An 18,383-nucleotide genomic window follows, 5' to 3' on the forward strand; every position below is an offset into this window, starting at 1 on the left:
CTGCCGGGAGAAACAACACCGCAGCCGTCTGTGGGACCCGTCCATCCAGCCGAGTGTTTTACCGAAAACTGTGTCTTCATCATTGGGCTGAGTGAGTACCACCGTGCCGTGCGGCACAGCGCTGCCCCTGTGACCCTGCACCTCGCCAGGCCCCGTAACCCGCCTGCCATCCATCCCTACCCCATCACCGGGCCCCGGGACAACCAACCCCCTACCCACGGAGGGGAGAACTAACAACAAAGCTGCTCCCTGTCACCGCTCCCGGGATCCCCATCCAGAGCAGCGGTGGTGTCACCATTATCACCACAGCCGTGGGTGGCGTCACGGATAATAAATCCCCACAATCAATCTAAACCCCCTTTTCACTCACGGGCGAGGAGCGCCGCTCGAGTCCCCGGGATCCGGCCCACCGCTCGAGCCACCACCAAGCAGCCGCAGCAGCAGCGGCCGGACCCGAGCAGTGGGAGAGCGCAGCGTCCCCTCCTCCGCCCGCGACATTTACATTCTACTGTGGTATTTATTTACATTCTCCCAGGGATACTGTGTTATACCTTATTATAGGTATAATTGTGGGATGTTTTGGAAAGTCATTTTTTCTTGACTTTTTTAATTGGTTTTAAATTATCACTTTTTTTGCTTGATGTTCTACACTTTTATTGTAATAATAATAAAATATTATAATTTTTTGGTTGATCCTTTTGTCCAGCATTTCTTTATCTTCTTATCCATATTGTGATACCCAGCGCAGATAAAGCCCCCAGCCGTGTGCTTATCTTGGCTGTGTATCAAAATAAGAGAGAACCCAATCTGGTGGGGCTGTCCTCCAATAGCCCACCTTTGGCACAGAGTTTTTGACATTTTTAAGCAGATTACAGGAGAGGAGGCGCTATCCCTCAGGTTGGACTGCTCTCCATGCTGCCGGGATCCTTCAAATATATTAAAAGGGGCTTGCTAAGATACTGTATCACAGTCACTAAATCTATCATCCCTTGCTTTTGGCGCTCAAAGGTAGCTCCCTCAATAATAGATTGGTCTATGGAAATGGATTTTCTATGCAGAATTGAAAAGCTCTCAGCGCACTCTGACAACGATCTAGATAGGTTCTTCCAAGGCTGGCAGGAGTGAATACTCTTCCAAGAATCTTCAGTGTATTCTGAGATGCTGAGGACAAAGAGTAGTGATAATCACTTTACCCCCTGATGTTAGCCTAACTGAACGGGCAAAAACTGAATGATCCTAAAGCGGACTTTACACACAGCGACATCGCTAGCGATGTTGCTGGTGAAAGCACCCATCCCCGTCGGTTTTGCGTCACGAGCAAATCACTGCCCGTGGCGCACAACATTGCTAGGACCCGTCAAACGTACTTATCTGCTTAGCGACGTCACTGTGGCCGGCGAACCGCCTCCTTTCTAAGGGGGCGGTTCGTTCGTCGTCACAGCGGCGTCACTAAGCGGCCGCCCAATAGAAGCGGAGGGGCAGAGATGAGCGGGCTGAACATCCCGCCCACCTCCTTCCTTCCTCATTGCGGGCAGCCGCAGGTACGGTGATGTTCCTTGTTCCTGCGGTGTCACATGTAGCGATGTGTGCTGCCGCAGGAATGACAAACAATCTGCGTCCTGCAACAGCAACGATAATCGGGATAGGAACAACTGGTCAACGATCAACGATCAACGATTAGGTAAGTAATTTTGATCGTTAATGGTCGTTCCTGCGTTTCACACGCAACGCTGTCGCTAACGAGGCCGGATGTGCGTCACGAATTCCGTGACCCCAACGACATCTTGTTAGCGATGTCGTTGCTTTTAAAGCCCGCTTAACTCCTTGTCACCGCTACTCTTCCCTTTGCCCTCCCCTAACCTTCTTTCCCCCTCTTTTCACCTTCTTTTCCTTCTCTAAAAGGTAATTCTGTTTTTCTTTGCTCTTTCTTTTTCTTTTTATCTCTCCTCTTCCTTTCTTATTTTACTTATCTCTTTCTACTTTTTGTGCGTTATTCTCCTCCATGTATGTGAGATTAAACTATAATGCAGTTCCAAGGTATAAGTATATGCCGTATGATTTTCAGATAACTGTTTGATATCTTAGTGACCCCGTTTGGTGCGGGAGAAATATGGACTATATTAATGCTCTTTATGTGTTACTGTATTACCTTGATTGGATGTAACTAGGCACGGAAAATGTTATACTATTTTGGGTTCAATAAAATGATTTTTGAAACAAAATAAGAGAGAACCCATGGGGCTTTTTAAATTATTAAAAAAAAATCTAAAAAAATGGTGTACAGGCCCCCCCAATTTTGATACCCAGCCATGATACAGCTGACAGCTTGGAACTGATATTCTCAGGCTGAGGAGGCCTTTGGTTATTGGGCTCCTTTCAGCCTAAAAATAGTAGCCTGCAAACCGCCCTGAATTATGGCTTTACCTGACTAATCCTGATTGCCCTGGTGCAGTGGCAATCAGGGTAATATAAGGGGTTAAGGACAGCTTACAGCTGCCACTAATCCCTAGATTAGTAATGGGAGGCATCTATAAAATCACCCACATTACTAACACTGTAAGTGAAAAGCAATAAACACAAACACCGAAAATATCCTTTATTTGAAATGAATTCCAAAAAAGACGATCCTTTTTCTCCAATTTATTAGCCCCAAACAGCTAGTTCCGACATAATCCACATGAGGTCCCATGAGGATTCCAGCTCTGCTACATCCTGCAGTCGCAGCGTAAGGGCACAGAACATGACTGCATGCTGTGTCTGCAGGCAGAGAGTGATAGCTGCAGATGTGAGCGGTGATGTCACTCAGTTTATCTGCAGTCACAACTGGAGGATCCCATGTGACCACCTGTGACTGCAGATAAACTGACCTCAGGTGACCTCACTGAACTCACCTCAGGTGAACTGAGGTCAATCAGACCTGCATCACCTGGCAGAAAACAGTGTTTCTTTTCCAAAAAATGCAGATTAGGTGTTGAAATTTATATACCAAATTGTGCATCTCCTGGCAAAAAAGCACATCAATATTGTATCAAAACTGCTTTGCGCTTAGATGCCTTTTTTTCCCAGAAGATGCAGACATTTCAGCACCAAATCTGCATCTCTTGGCAGAAAAAAAAAAATCATAAAAATTGTTTTGACCCTGTTTCGGTGAGGTTTTCTGCCAGCAGATGCAAATTTGGTGCAGAAATATGGTGCAGACATTTTGTTGCCAAATTGGCATCTCCTGGTAGAAAACTGTACCAAAATGGCGTCAAAACCATTTGTTATGATTTTTTTTGCCAAGAGATGCAGATTTGGTGTTGACATTTATACATCAAGTTCCTGCACCAAGTCTAAAGCTCCTGGCAAAAACGCATCAAAACACGATGCGGTTTTGATGTGATCTTTTGCCAGGAGATACAGTTTTGGTGTTGAAATTTTTACACCAAATTGCTACACCAAGTTTCCATCTTCTGGCAAAAAAATTGCATCAATATTGCATCAAAACCGCATCTCGTTTAGATGCGTTTTCTTTTTTTGCCAGGAGATGCAGATTTGCTGCAGGAATTTGGTGTATAAAGTTCAGCACGAAATCTGCATCTCTTGGCAAAAATCCTGCGTTTCCCAGGAGATGCAAGTCTGATTGAAACCTAATTCACCTGAGGTGAGGTCACCTGAGGTCAGTTTACCTGCGGTCGCAGGTGGGGTATAGTGGGAAGCTCCAGCTGTGACCGCAGATAAACTGAGTGATGTCACCACTCACAGCTGTGGGTCAGTCAAGCTCTGCCTACAGCTATAGCAAGTGGATATATTCTGTGCCCGTGCACTGTGACTTCTGTATGTAGCAAAGTCGGGATCGTTTTTGGACCTTGTGTGGATTACATCAGAACTGGGTGACTGGGGTTAAAAAATCGGAGAAAGGGGGTAGTTTTTTGTATTTTATTTCAAATAAACGATTTTTCAGTGTTTGTGTTTATTTGTTTTCACTTACAGTATTAGTAAATAGTTTCATAGATGCCTTCCATTACTAATCAAGGGCTTAGTGGCAGCTGTGAGCTGTCATTAACCTTTTACATTGCACCAATTTCCACCTCACTAGGGCAATCGGGATTGGCCGAGTAAAGCAACAATTCTGGGCGGCTGCAAGCTGCTATTCTTAGGCTGAGGGGGGCCCAATAACCATGGGCCTCCTCAACCAGAAAAATACCAGCTCCCAGCTGTCGGCTTTATCATGACTGGGTATCGAAATTGGGGGGGGCTGCACACCGTTTTCTTAGATTAATTATTTAAATAATTAAAAAAAGCCCCATGGGTTCCCTCTTATTTTGATACACAGCCAAGATAAGCACACGGCTGGGGGCTGCAGCCTGTAGCCATACTCTTTATCTTCGCTGGGTATCACAATATGGGGGACCCTACGCCAATTTATTTATTTATTTTTACACTATAGGTACGCAGACAGCGTGTGTTTTTCCAACTATTCACACACGCTGTCACACAGGGTGGGGGCACTGTCTAACTGCAACCAATCACAGTTGCCGAGACTGCTGATGGGCGGGGGAAGCAGTGAATATGTATGAAGGCTAATGAGCAGACCCGGAAGTAGTGTTACAGCCGCACGTGAAACTCGGTAAGTATAACAGTCCTGTCTAATTCCCCTAGTGTTTTCTAGCACCATTTTAAAGCACACTGTTCGGGAAGATGTTCCGGTTCAAGTTCGGTCCCGGACCAGATTTTTAAAAAAATCTTGTTGACTCTGCCGAACCGGAATATCTGTGGGTTCGCCCGTCTCCAGTTTTGAGTAATTGTACATGATATAAATAATAGTTCGTCATCTGATGCATTCCATGTTAATAAACTGTATTATTTTATATGTGTGAATCCATTTATTCTTGTATTTTTTAATCCACAGTAAAACACTTGAAAACATACTGTAATGGTTATAATTTCATGGTCTGAGGATAAACTGATCATATTTACCTTGCTAGAGAGCATCTTTGACTGAATTTGTTTAAACAAATGTTAATTTTATTTAGCATAACATTTCACTACAATAAGACAAAAATAAAGAGTGAGTTGCATTTATCTGGTTGATAGTGACACACGTAATATAACAGATGTGTAAGGAAATGAAACAATCAAACAGATACAAAATGTTTTAAAAACATTGATCAGAGAAGTGCATTTATTTACAAGACATTATAGACGCCTCCAGCAAGTTTCAGAGCGGCAGCATTCGGCATGCAGAGTTCATCTGCACCCGTCATTAGTCATTCTCATTATACACCGTAGTATACACAGTAGAACACTGAAAAACAATGTTTTAATATGCTTTTAATATAAGTAAGAAATTAAGGAAAATTTGGCAATGATAGCCAAAAATAATTTATGATAATATCCTTTACATTCTATTGTGAAAGATTGTTACAAGTTTACAATATGGGGTGTCCAAGTCTTTTTGGGTAAGACCTTCATCAGCTATCTGTAAGAAAGAAATGAAGAAGTTAACGATATGTTTCTTCTTTATAGTAAACTAGTCATGAAATGTTGTCTACTACAACATAGAACTTGCTAAAATTAAGCTGTACAAAGATTAAAGGGAACCAGCCACCAGGTTTTTGCCCTATAAACTAGAGACAGTGTCATAATGGCGCTAGGATGCTAATTAAGATGATACCTTTAGTTGAGAAATCCGAGGCCTAATTGCGGAATAATCCTTGTTCAAACCTTTAGAAATGATATGATTGGTGCAGTGTCTTGAGCATCAGGGTGGAACTTTGTGGGTCGCGACCTTTGTAATGATTCCTCCTCCTGATTTGCCTCCTTGTCTTCATTTAAATTTTGCGCTGCAGCCATCATTACCACTATTGGTGGCGAGTGTGCATTGCTATTGTGATGCTGTCTTCAATAAATGGTATCGAAATCAGCACATACACGTACTGCAATCTCCGGCGATTTTTAACTGAGGACACTGTGGAGATAACTATGAGCGGTGGTGTCAGCGAATGTGCTAATGGAAAAAAAAAAATTAAATCTGTGCATGAGCCGCCACCGCTCACATTTATCTCCACAATATCTTCAGTAAAATGGCACTGGAGATTGTGGAATGTGCATGCGCTGATTCCGGCGCCATTTTATTGAAGACAAGGCCACAATAGCAAGGTACACACACCACCAACAGCGGTAATGATGGGAGAGCAAAATTTAAATGAAGACAAGGAGGCAAGGTAGGAAGAACAATCATCACAGAGGACCAGACCCACAAAGTTCTGCCCGATGCTCAAGCCACTGCACCAATGATGTCATTTGTGCAGGTTTGAACATGTATTATTTTGCAATCAAGCATTGGACTTCTCAGCTAAAGGTATCATTTTAATCAGCATGCTAACACCATTATGGCACTGCTTCTAGTTTATAGGGCAAAAACATGGTGGTTGGTTCCCTATAAGTAAAGCTATCTGTTCAAAGGCAATGTGTCATCAGGATTTGATCTATTGTTTTAAGGGTTGTTCCAGAACCTTTTTATTGATGAGCTTTCACTAAGAATAATAACTACTTAATGCACACATGTATGAGGTAGTCTCCTCCTCTGCTGTTCTATATTAATTGTCTGTGTTGGGGAAGACCCCTTCATTGAAAAGACTACTGGCCATTCAAACAATGATGGCAGGACATGACCTGGGACCAATCATGTGCCCCACCCATCATGAGTGGTAGAGAAAGAAAAGAGCGCAAAGCTGTGCCCTGTATGCTCAGAAGATGGGGATTAAAAAACGCCCCCTGTTCAGTGGTGCCCACCTCTGGAGGGTGCACCCAAGAAAGCCAGCCCTTCCCAAGAAGCTGATATTGAATGGGTGGTGGCCTTGAAGTAACAGGCGGATGAACCAGAAGAGGCCCCACTCTTGCGCCGTCGTCAACCACCTTACCTACAGGTTAATCCACCACCTAGACCAAGAGCGTGGCTACAGGTTTATCCAGGAGGAGGGGCTGTGTGCGAAGGCACTGCTCTGACCTGTGGAGGCCGAGTCCACTTCATAAATGAGGACGGACCCTGGGGTTGGTACGCTGTGGTGGTGGTGGCTCATGCACTTGCAGAGGGGGCCTTCTGGAGGTGCTGTGGCCTGAGATCAGCTGGCCGAGCAATGGCCTCTCAGTGTTACTAACCCTGCTCACTCGCCATCCCAGTGGAGAGACTAAGGTCAGCTTCGCAGGAGTGACATTGGAGCCTCACACCAGAACGACAGAGGCGGCGGGTCCTCTGGCAGTGGTGAACATTGCCAAGGGGTGCCATTTGGCTGTTTATGTAAAAGTCGCTAAATCAAAGACGACCTGGGTCTGAGGATGTTCTTCAAAACACACCCTTAGTTGTGCTGGTTGCATGAGAGATGCATGGGACTGTTATGCATTACATGAGGGAGACGGGTCAGGAGACCCAATCCCTGAAGTTGGCCCAGAGCAGCCGAAGTTGTGAGTTTGGTTTTTCCCCTCCCTGTATTGTTGTGTGCACATTGCACTTCCCTCTGCTGGAACGCGGGACTTTTGGGTAGGTGACAAACCTGCTCACACCTGTACCATGGACACTGTCCTGGCGCCATGGACTCTGCTGTTGCCCCAAGAGCATTACCATCTTGTCCCAAAAGGTTGGACTTGCACAGAAGAGAGGACGGAACCCAGTGCAGGAGCAGGTTACCTCTAGTGGTGCAAGTGTTTGGTGAGACGGGTCCCTGCTGGGTTGAGTCTCAGCGGGACATGGGGTGGGCAACATCTGGCCAGGTGCTCTGGAGTCGGTGTGGTGTGGCTGGGGGCAAGAGGTCGGCTGATGTTGCACTGAACAGTTTTTGTGAACCTTCAGTTACCCCCCCTCCTTTGGGTGTTCTTCAACGAACATTTGAAATGTTATATTTATTATGTTTTGTTATTAATAAATGGGGCTGCTGTGGCCTTTATATCCAATGTCACACAGTATTTGTGTTTGTTCTAGATAAGAATCCTAGTGGGTGGGGATTGGTTAGTTTATAGTTAGGCCTTTAGTCAAACATTCCGGAGTCATGTATTTGGAAAAATGACTACTGCTGCTAGTGAAGTGCGAGATCCCAATGTAGCAGAGCCGGGAAAATGTAGCAGCTGACACCATCTAGAGGTCGGACAAGAACCGCGGTGGGTTAGATAAGATAGGTAAGGAGTGACAGATGGCCAGTGTGTTGGTTAGAGAGATAGGCCTGGTAACAGGGAGTTCTGCATAAGGGTTCGAGGAGTAAAGATGTGGCACAGTGTCAGGAGCCAGTCAAGGAACCCTGAGGTAACCTCTTAAAGGTTCAAACCCTATGGCTTCCCCCCCGGTAAGCTGAGGGCTTGTGAGACTAGATAGCCATCGGGGCCCAGAAGCGGACAGCGGTGAGAAGAAGAGTGGGGGAATGGAGACACAAATGTCCGGCAGCTTGTGGACTACTTCCAACATAGCGAAAATAGGTTGACTGAGAGTACCCCAAAGTAACAGCAACCACAAAACTGTCAGAAAGGAGGCCATGTCTGTCATAGTGTGGAAAGAATAAACTGTTCAAGTTTTGGTTTGACAAAGTATTCCTGTGTCACGCGTTTGTCCACTGCATCTATGATGGGGAGCGACTGTGGGGTGATGGACACCAACCCAAAGAAAATAGTTAGTGTCGCACACACTGCTTAAAGTCATACACACACACACTGACGCTCTCTGGCGAAGGAGTACGGAGCCCTTACAGCCCAGTGTCTGAACCATCTTTCACTCACATAGCACTCGCATGACATATGGAAAACCAAACGGATTTCACTCAACAATGAATCAACCAACAATGAAATTGTAAAAAAAATGTTTATTTTATTTATTATAATTCATATCCTATTTTTTCACCATTATAAAATAACTATGTTCTACCAGTGAATATTCGTGAAAGTATCCAAAGCTGAAACTACACATCTAGATCTGCTAAGAGTTGAGAGGTGAACACATCTGTTTATAAACTCAGCAATTCTGATGGTTTTCTTGCTTGAGTTAAAGAAGTTGTCCCCTACTTTAACATTGATGGCCTATCCTTAGGAGAGATCATCAATGTCTGATCATCCAGTGTCCGATATCTGACACCCCAGCTGATCAGCTGTTCTAGGTGTTGGCGGCAGCAGCCTGTGGCCAAAAATGCTCAGTTCTGGAGTTGCTTCATCTTCTTAAAGCGGCCAGGGCCAGGTACTGCACATCCCCTACTATTCAAATCAATAGGAGGTAGATGTGCAGTACCCGGTCAGTCACAGCCACTATCAGAAGATGGGGCAGCTCTGAAAGTGAGCATTTCTGGCCACCACCTGCACAGAGAACAGCTGATCAGTGAGAGTGCGGGATGTCGGACCCCAGCTGCTCAGACATTGATGACCTTTCCAATGTTTAAAGGGAACCTGTCAGGTAATTTATGTGTTCTAACTTAGTAGCATTGTGATGTGTGGCCTAGTAACCCCTTCTTACCCATCCCTGTGTTGTAATATTGTGTTATGTGCATGTAAAAAAATATGCTTTATTACTTATGTGTACTCTATGTAAATGAGAAAAAAAGGGAGCCAGCACGATCTGAAATTGGCATGCATCATATAAAAGGTGCAAATTCACAGATTTTTTCCAACTGTACTTAAATGAGATTTTTAGCAAATAATTGATCAATTATTTGAGCCACCCCTGCCAACGCCACGGCATATCTCAATAGGGGGGTCCTACACTATATTATGTATTTCATGTGCCATGCGACCTCCTAGATGAAGTTAAAAGCAGAACCATAATGGAGCACACATACCTGTAACCTGTATATAACCGCTTCTATGTTGCAAAAGAGGCAATTATGGATAGAGGCCAGCCCAGGTCCCAGCATGTGGAGCAAGCTCTACACATGCCAGGACTATATCAGAACTGACCCTCCCAGTGCCAGACAGCAACCATTGATAAAGGCAGACCAGATCCAAGTATGGTGCTTAATTAGCATTGCCTGTGGAAAGGGGTGAGGCAACTGAATGTGAACAGCTACCAACAGGAGGAATACATTGCAAACCAAAATCAGGCGTGCATAGCATGGTGGTGGTCGGCCACCAGAAAATTGTAGCATGACTACAGTCATAACAGAGAAAAAAAGGGAGCCAGCACGATCTGAAATTGGCATGCATCATATAAAAGGTGCAAATTCACAGATTTATTCCAACTGTACTTAAATGAGATTTTTAGCAAATAATTGATCAATTATTTGAGCCACCCCTGCCAACGCCACGGCATATCTCAATAGGGGGGTCCTACACTATATTATGTATTTCATGTGCCATGCGACCTCCTAGATGAAGTTAAAAGCAGAACCATAATGGAGCACACATACCTGTAACCTGTATATAACCGCTTCTATGTTGCAAAAGAGGCAATTATGGATAGAGGCCAGCCCAGGTCCCAGCATGTGGAGCAAGCTCTACACATGCCAGGACTATATCAGAACTGACCCTCCCAGTGCCAGACAGCAACCATTGATAAAGGCAGACCAGATCCAAGTATGGTGCTTAATTAGCATTGCCTGTGGAAAGGGGTGAGGCAACTGAATGTGAACAGCTACCAACAGGAGGAATACATTGCAAACCAAAATCAGGCGTGCATAGCATGGTGGTGGTCGGCCACCAGAAAATTGTAGCATGACTACAGTCATAACAGAGAAAAAAAGGGAGCCAGCACGATCTGAAATTGGCATGCATCATATAAAAGGTGCAAATTCACGGATTTATTCCAACTGTACAAAGTACAGTACAGTTGGAATAAATCTGTGAATTTGCACTTTTTATATGATGCATGCCATTTTCAGATTGTGCTGGCTCCCCTCTCTCTCTCTGTTTGGTTGTAGTTATGCTACAAATGTCTGGTGGCTGGTCACCACCATGCTATGCACGCCTGATCTTGGTTTGCAATATATTCCTCCTGTTGGTAGCTGTTCACATTCAGTTGCCTCACCCTTTCCACAGGCATTGCTAATTAAGCACCATACTTGGATCTGGTCCGCCTTTATCAATGGTTGCTGTCTGGCACTGGGAGGGTCAGTTCTGATATAGTCCTGGTATGTGTAGAGCTTTCTCCACATGCTGGGACCTGGGCTGGCCTCTATCCACTATTGCCTCTTTTGCAACATAGAAGCGGTTATATATACAGGTTACAGGTATGTGTGCTCTATTATGGTTCTGCTTTTAACTTTATCTAGGAGGCCGCATGGCACATGAAATACATAATATAGTGTAGGACCCCCTATTAAGATTTGCCGTGACGTTGGCAGGGGTGGCTCAAAGAATTGATCAATTATTCGCTAAAAATCTCATTTATATTACAGTACAGTTGGAATAAATCTGTGAATTTGCACTTTTTATATGATGCATGCCATTTTCAGATCATGCTGGCTCCCATCTCTCTATGTAAATGAGCAGGGGCTCTAGCCCCCTGGGCGTCGCATCGCCCTGTGAACGTTTGCATGTTTTCCGTGGTATCACCGCCCACAGCTCAGTGAGTCAGGAAGATTGCAGCCGGCCGCAGGGATGTCACGTGTGCGGCACTTGACGTGACGTCACCAGAGCGGGGAACAGCGGTCTGCAATAGCGCCACTCACAGGCACTATTGCCAACACAAGGTATTTGAGAGAAACATTGTTTCTCAATATAATATCGAACTAGACAATAAAAAATATGGGTGAACCACCCCTTTAAGCTCTTTCAAATGCTTCAGGCCGCTACATTTTAAAGAGATTGTCCACTACTTTAAGGAAACCTGTCAGGTAATGTACAGTATGTGTTCTAACCTAGTAGCAGTGTGATGTGAGGCCTAGTAACCCCTTCCTACCCATCCCTGTGTAGTAATGGCGTGTAATGTGCATGTATAAAAATATGTGTTATTACTTATGTGTATCCTATGTAAATGAGCAGGGATTCTAGCCCCACCCTTTTAAACTCTCTCCTGGTTCTTCTATATTGTATCTTATATGGGCTTCACTCTCTTTCCTAAATTATCCAGTTTACACTGTACTTACTTATGTTGGACTGTATGCTTCATTGTATTATATGTTTAATAGAAATATATTATCCAAATGATTTAAGAAATTATCATAAATAAGGCTTCTCCTTCTTCATAGTAAAAAAAAATGGTTGAACTGGCTGATCATTAAGAAGAGATTACACAGTTCAAACATAATTTTAGGGTAACAGACAAAGGAGCCTGCTGTCAATAAACAGTCAAACAGAATAGCACTATCTGGCACGGTATAGACAGAGAGTCTGGATTCCTGCCCTGTTGTACACTAATCTAAATAAGAAGCTTAAATGGCCCAATGCATTAAATGTAATGATACCCTGCATCCTGTAAATGTAGACAGGCTGCAAAGTCAAGACCCATCAGTTTTGCCATTTTTCATCAATTAATTTTTAACACAGTAGTAGGCACGAGAAACAAGAATAAGACAGTGAAGGTACAGGATCAATATCCACTGGAGCATTTTATCTAATGCATTTAAACTTTTCTGATTGTCTGGAGGAACACCAGCATTTTAACAATAAAGCCCACTCGAGGTATGTTTGTGTGATCCCCTGGACTATCAGGTCGTCACAGGGTACTGCACGCCCTTTTCCTCAGTGCAGTATTCAAATCCCTCATGGTTCTGGGTCCCCATCTTACAGTGCTTCCTCCAACAGCAAATCAAATCCTAGGTACACCCTGCACCACACCCACCAGACACCAGTCGACGACTTGAACAGAATAAGGTCGCCCACCTAGGGGTCAGGAAGGGAAGGTGAGGAGTGTCAGTGAACAGAGTGAAATAGAGTAGAGTAGAGTGAAGTGGAGGAGGCAGGGAGCGGTGGCTCCCAAGAGTAGCTGTCTAGGTTGCAGACGCTGGTCTGGACCTAGAGGAGTCGGACCCCCGGTTGCAGGGGATTGAGTCAAGGTGTCTGGACCTGTTAACGTGAACGGTCAGCAGCCTGGTCCTATCACCGGTCCGGGACTGAAGGCACGGCGGGGGACACAGACCCTAGGTCGGGGAGAAGCTTCAGGCAACCCGGCAGAGCGGAGAGCAGAGTGGAGAGTGGAGCCTTTATAGACTATTCCCACTAGCTCCAGAATCGAGGCACTAGCGCAACGAGGGGGATAGGGCCTTCCATAAAAGCAGCCCACTAAAATTCCACAGTGGGGAGCAGGACCCAGCAAGTTCCAGACTACCGGGCCACCACGGTTAATCTAAACTTTGTGCCAGGAGGCAGGTCACGGACCATCAGGCAGCACTGCAGGGGACGGGACCCGGACGAGCTCCCCTTGAGAGGCAGCGGCACCCAGAGACTTTGTTTACCCGCTTGTCAGCGTCTGCTTACTGGCTGAGTGAGAACATGAGTGATCTCCCCGTCACGGCACCCCATATCATCTTCCAGAGTCCTGGGACATACCCCAACCCGTGGAGGGTAATGACACCTTGCTGCCCCATTCCATCACCCCTGGTACTCCCAACGGCAGCGGCAGTACTCCCAGTTATCGCACACCACAGGTGGTGTCACTAACTATAACTCCCCTGTAAATATTCCCACTTTACTTTAGAGTGTGGCCCCTAAGTCCCCAGGTCCGGAGACCCTCGAGCCACGAACAATGAACAGACACTACCCCCGGATCCGAGAGGTTCGATGCGCTGCTGGGGCGGCACATTTGCTTGTGTCCACTTGATAACAGTTCTCGTCCAATATTTTAGAGATATTAAAGATGGTCATACACATAATATAGAAGTCGGCTTAGCAACACCCATCCCTCCCGACTCCCTCAGACATGAGAACATTTGGCCACTGTGCCTAAACATAACAGGATCAAGCATTAATAACTGTATGAACCATATTATATCGGGGAGAGATAGGAGACCTCAATGCGCATCAGATTCACAGCTGGTCCCACCAAAATTATCAGAGATTAGGCATTTAATTTATGGAGAACTTTTCCATAATCTGTAAGGCGGCCTAAAAGGTAACCTCCCAGCTGATACATGCTGCCCGATCCATGTGTGGCAAATATCAAACCATGGCTTCATGATTTTAGACACATATGTGTGACTGAAATGTGGCTTCTTCCTGCCCGCTGCCCTGGAGTGACAGGACTCTCGTTACAAGCCCATGCAGGGAGAGACCTGTCAGTCACTGTTAGTGGGCGGAAAGAGGTTGCCGGAGACCTGCCTGTCTGACTAATCTAGTCTCTAGTCTCAGTCTTTAGTGGCTATTAATTATGTTTTCTCTGAAACGCTGCATCGTTTCAGAGTCAAATGCGTGTCTGATATCGTGCATCACTGTCTGATACATGCAGCTCATGGATCGGCTGTCAGCCTCCCGTCAAGCCTTAAAGGTACAGACCACATTGTAGCCTTCTTGTCTAGCACTGGGATATACATTAAATAAGATTTTCTAGTAGCCGCTGCTAAGATGGCGTAGATATAAGATTATAAAAATTGTGACTGGAATGTAGATCTTCTGGGAAAGATAAAACAAAAGCAAATATCATGGGATGCAATATAAAGGGGTTCAGTTCATTCAATGCGTACAGCTCCGTTAGTGTCACGCTCCCCGGGTCCTCGGCTCCCCTCCCCGGGTCCTCTGCCCCGCTCCCCGGCTCACCTGCCACGCTCCCCGCTCTCCAGCCTCCGGTGCCCGTCCTTCCCAGGTTCCCTGGCCTCCGATCCCGGCGTCTGACGGCTTCCCAGGCCCTGGCCGGCTCCCCTGCGTCCTCCCCTCAGCTTCCTTCCCTGGCTTCTGGCACCCGGGCGGCGCGCATGCGCATTAGGGCACGCGCGTGGTCACTGACCCTTTCTTAAAGGGCCAGCGTCCATTAACAGGAAATGAAGCTAAACAGGTACAGGGTATATAAGGGTTTATTGTCCAAGGGGGCGGGGCCTGATCTTCGTGTTTTCCAAGCTAGGAGTCAGGTCTCCTTGTGTCTCCTTGCCATACTCACGTATCTCTCTTCTAGAGCTGATCCTGCCTCGGCATCCGGTCCTGCTGAATCCCGAACCCCGCACGCTGTCCGTCTGCCATCTGACAGTCCGTACCATCTCGGATCCCTGCGGTGACCAGTCATCTCGCTCCAAAGGTTCCGGACCCCGCCTGACCTCATCTCGGCTTCCGAACCTGAGCTACGTCACCCGGACTACCATCTGTGACTCCGTGGTCCCAGGGACTTCTCCGTTACACTCACTTGCACGGACTGTTCTGCTGCCCATAGTGCTTCAGCTACCGGACTCCTTACCACCATCTTAGAGTTCGGACCAGTGGATCCACCTCCTGGGTCTGCCCGACCGCCTGGCCCTGACAGTAAGATCAGGCCATGGATCCCGCTGCAGCACTAGCGGCCTTGCAAGAGGAACTCCAACGCCAGCGTGAAGTCCAGACCCGCATGTTGGACTTTATGACTTCCGTGGACACCCGCCTGTACACGTTACAAGCGGCAGTGACGCCTTCAACATTCCGGGCCTCCACTAGTCAATCCACGGCTCCCGCACCCGTGGCAGCCTCTTCGGATGCTTCCCGACTCCGTTTGGCTTCACCACCTCGTTATGCCGGAGATCCCAAGACCTGCAGGGGCTTCATAAACCAATGCTCCCTTCATTTCACGCAGCTGCCACATTTGTTTGCCTCCGACCAAGCCAAGGTCGCCTTCATCATGTCTCACCTAGAGGGCGAGGCACTGGCGTGGATGAATCCCTTGTGGGAGAAGGAGGACCCTATGACCAAGGACCTTCAAGAGTTCCTGCAGGCCTTTCGCAGCACCTTCGACGAGCCGGGACGCGCCTCTGCGTCTGCTTCATCCCTTCTCCGCTTACGTCAAGGAACACTGACGGTAGGCCAATATGCCATCCGTTTCCGCACCTTGGCTTCAGAACTCGGGTGGAATAATGAGGCCCTAACAGCCGCCTTCTGGGAAGGACTCTCGAGTCGCATCAAAGACGAGTTGGCGGGTCGTGACGTGCCCTCCACCCTAGATGCCCTGATTGCCCTAGCAACTCGAGTGGACATTCGTTTTCAGGAGCGCTCCAAAGAGCTATCTCGTGAGAGACGTCCGGTACGGCATTCCTCTCCTCCACGGAAGCCCTCCGTACCTCAGTCATCAACAGCTGGGATTCCCGTCCACGAGCCCATGCAGATTGACCGAGTACGGCGGTCTGAACAACGTCGAGCAGAGCGGCTCGCCAAGGGTCTCTGCTTCTACTGCGGAGAGGACACACACCTGCTACGCTCCTGTCCAGAGAGGCCGGGAAACTCCAAAGCCTAGGGTTGGTAGGAGAGGCCACCCTAGGTGCTGGGACTCTCTCAGACCCGGTTATGTGGACCGTGCAAGTGTCAGCGGGAGAGACGCGCTTCACGGCTGAGGCATACCTCGACTCTGGAGCAGCAGGCAATTTCATCCAGCAGGCCACGGTGGACAAGTACCAGTTGCCTGTTACTCTACTCGATAAGCCCCTAGTGATTGCCTCTGTGGATGGGAGACCCCTCGCTGATACCATCTCCTGGGTCACCAGGCCGGTCGAACTGCGTATCGGTGCCCTGCACACCGAGAACATCGCTCTCTACGTCCTTCCACACATGTCCCATCAAATCCTGCTGGGACTTCCCTGGTTGCGGACACACGAACCATCAGTCAGCTGGGGCACTGGCGAAATCACCCGATGGGGCTCCGCCTGTCATGAGAGGTGTCTGAAGTCTATACAACCCATCCAACGACCTCCGGTTCCGGAGAACCTACCGGAACTGCCCTCGGCCTATTGGTCCTTCGCAGACGTTTTTGACAAGAAGGAGTCTGAGGTACTTCCGCCACACCGTCCCTACGATTGCGCCATCGACCTGCTCCCAGGAACAACACCACCTCGAGGACGGATATATCCGTTGTCTCCAGCCGAAACCAGGGCCATGTCTACCTACATCACAGAAAGCCTGGCAAAGGGATTCATCCGGAGATCCTCCTCTCCTGCGGGAGCAGGCTTCTTCTTCGTTAAGAAGAAAGAGGGTGACCTACGCCCATGCATTGACTACCGGGGTTTGAATCAGATCACCATAAAAAACAAGTACCCCCTGCCGCTCATCCCCGAATTGTTCGACCGGCTCAGAGGAGCCCGTGTGTTCACCAAACTGGATCTTCGGGGTGCCTACAACCTAGTTCGTATCCGCTCTGGGGACGAATGGAAGACCGCGTTTAATACTCGCGATGGGCACTATGAATACTGCGTAATGCCCTTCGGTCTGTGTAACGCTCCTGCCGTATTCCAAGAATTGGTGAACGACATTTTCCGGGACCTCCTCTACATCTGTGTAGTAGTTTATCTGGATGACATCCTTGTCTTCTCTCCGGACCTCCAGACCCACAGAGAGAACGTACGGCTGGTTCTACAGAGACTGAGAGAGAATCGTCTCTACGCCAAATATGAGAAGTGTGTCTTTGAGCAGTCTTCTCTCCCTTTCCTGGGATACATCATCTCGGGTACAGGGCTGCAGATGGATCCAAAGAAGGTCTCCTCCATTCTCAACTGGCCTCCCCCTTCTGGACTGAAGGCAATCCAACGGTTCCTGGGATTCGCCAACTACTACCGCCAGTTTATCCCTCACTTCTCTGCCCTGACTGCTCCTCTCTCCGCCTTGACCAAGAAGGAGGCTAATCCAAAGGACTGGTCACCTGCGGCCGACGCCGCGTTTTGCTCTCTGAAGCGAGCATTTGCCTCCTCTCCTGTACTCCACCGACCGGAGTTAAACCGCCAGTTCACCTTGGAGGTGGATGCCTCCTCCTCAGGAGCCGGAGCAGTGCTCATGCAGAAGTCCTCCTCCGGGAAGATGGTGACTTGCGGTTTTTTCTCCAAGAGCTTCTCAGCGCCTGAACGCAACTACACCATCGGTGACCGAGAACTATTGGCGGTCAAACTGGCTCTGGAGGAGTGGCGCTACCTCCTGGAAGGAGCAGTGTACCCCGTGATTATCTACACGGACCACAAGAACCTGGAATACCTTCGCTCCGCTCAGCGACTGAACCCACGGCAAGCCAGGTGGTCTGTCAGGTTTCCAGGTTTTCCAGTTCTCTTTTGAATGAGCTTGCCCTCAGTTAACATGGAGTTTAAGGTTCTGTTGCCCTACTTCCTGTCCAGCTGCTTAAAAGGCCGCCTCTCAGCCCAGTCCAGTGCCTGAGTATACTGCTTGCTGTGTGCTCCTGCTTTGCTGTTTCTACTTCCTGATTGCCTTGGATTCTCCTGAAACTCTACCGACCGACTCTGGACCATACCCGGTTTTCTTCAAGCTGTGCCCGGACTCCGTCTGCCGTCTTTGATCAGCACTCTGCCCGGTTCGTAACCACTCTGGACAATCATCCCGTATGGACACTC

General features: G+C 47.6%; 1 protein-coding gene across 10 annotated transcripts in view; it reads right to left on the bottom strand.

Moving 5' to 3' along the window:
• Positions 1-4,985: 4,985 nt before the first annotated feature.
• Positions 4,986-18,383, bottom strand: part of NMU (neuromedin U) — a 183,134-nt gene continuing 169,736 nt past the window's right edge. For all 10 annotated transcript variants that reach the window (XM_075334284.1, XM_075334277.1, XM_075334258.1 and 7 more), the window contains one exon: positions 4,986-5,461. The gene's annotated coding sequence lies outside the window, so the exon portion shown is untranslated. The remainder of the gene's footprint in view (positions 5,462-18,383) is intronic.

This window comes from Anomaloglossus baeobatrachus, chromosome 1 (assembly GCF_048569485.1).
Source record: "Anomaloglossus baeobatrachus isolate aAnoBae1 chromosome 1, aAnoBae1.hap1, whole genome shotgun sequence".
Lineage (NCBI taxonomy): Eukaryota > Metazoa > Chordata > Amphibia > Anura > Aromobatidae > Anomaloglossus > Anomaloglossus baeobatrachus.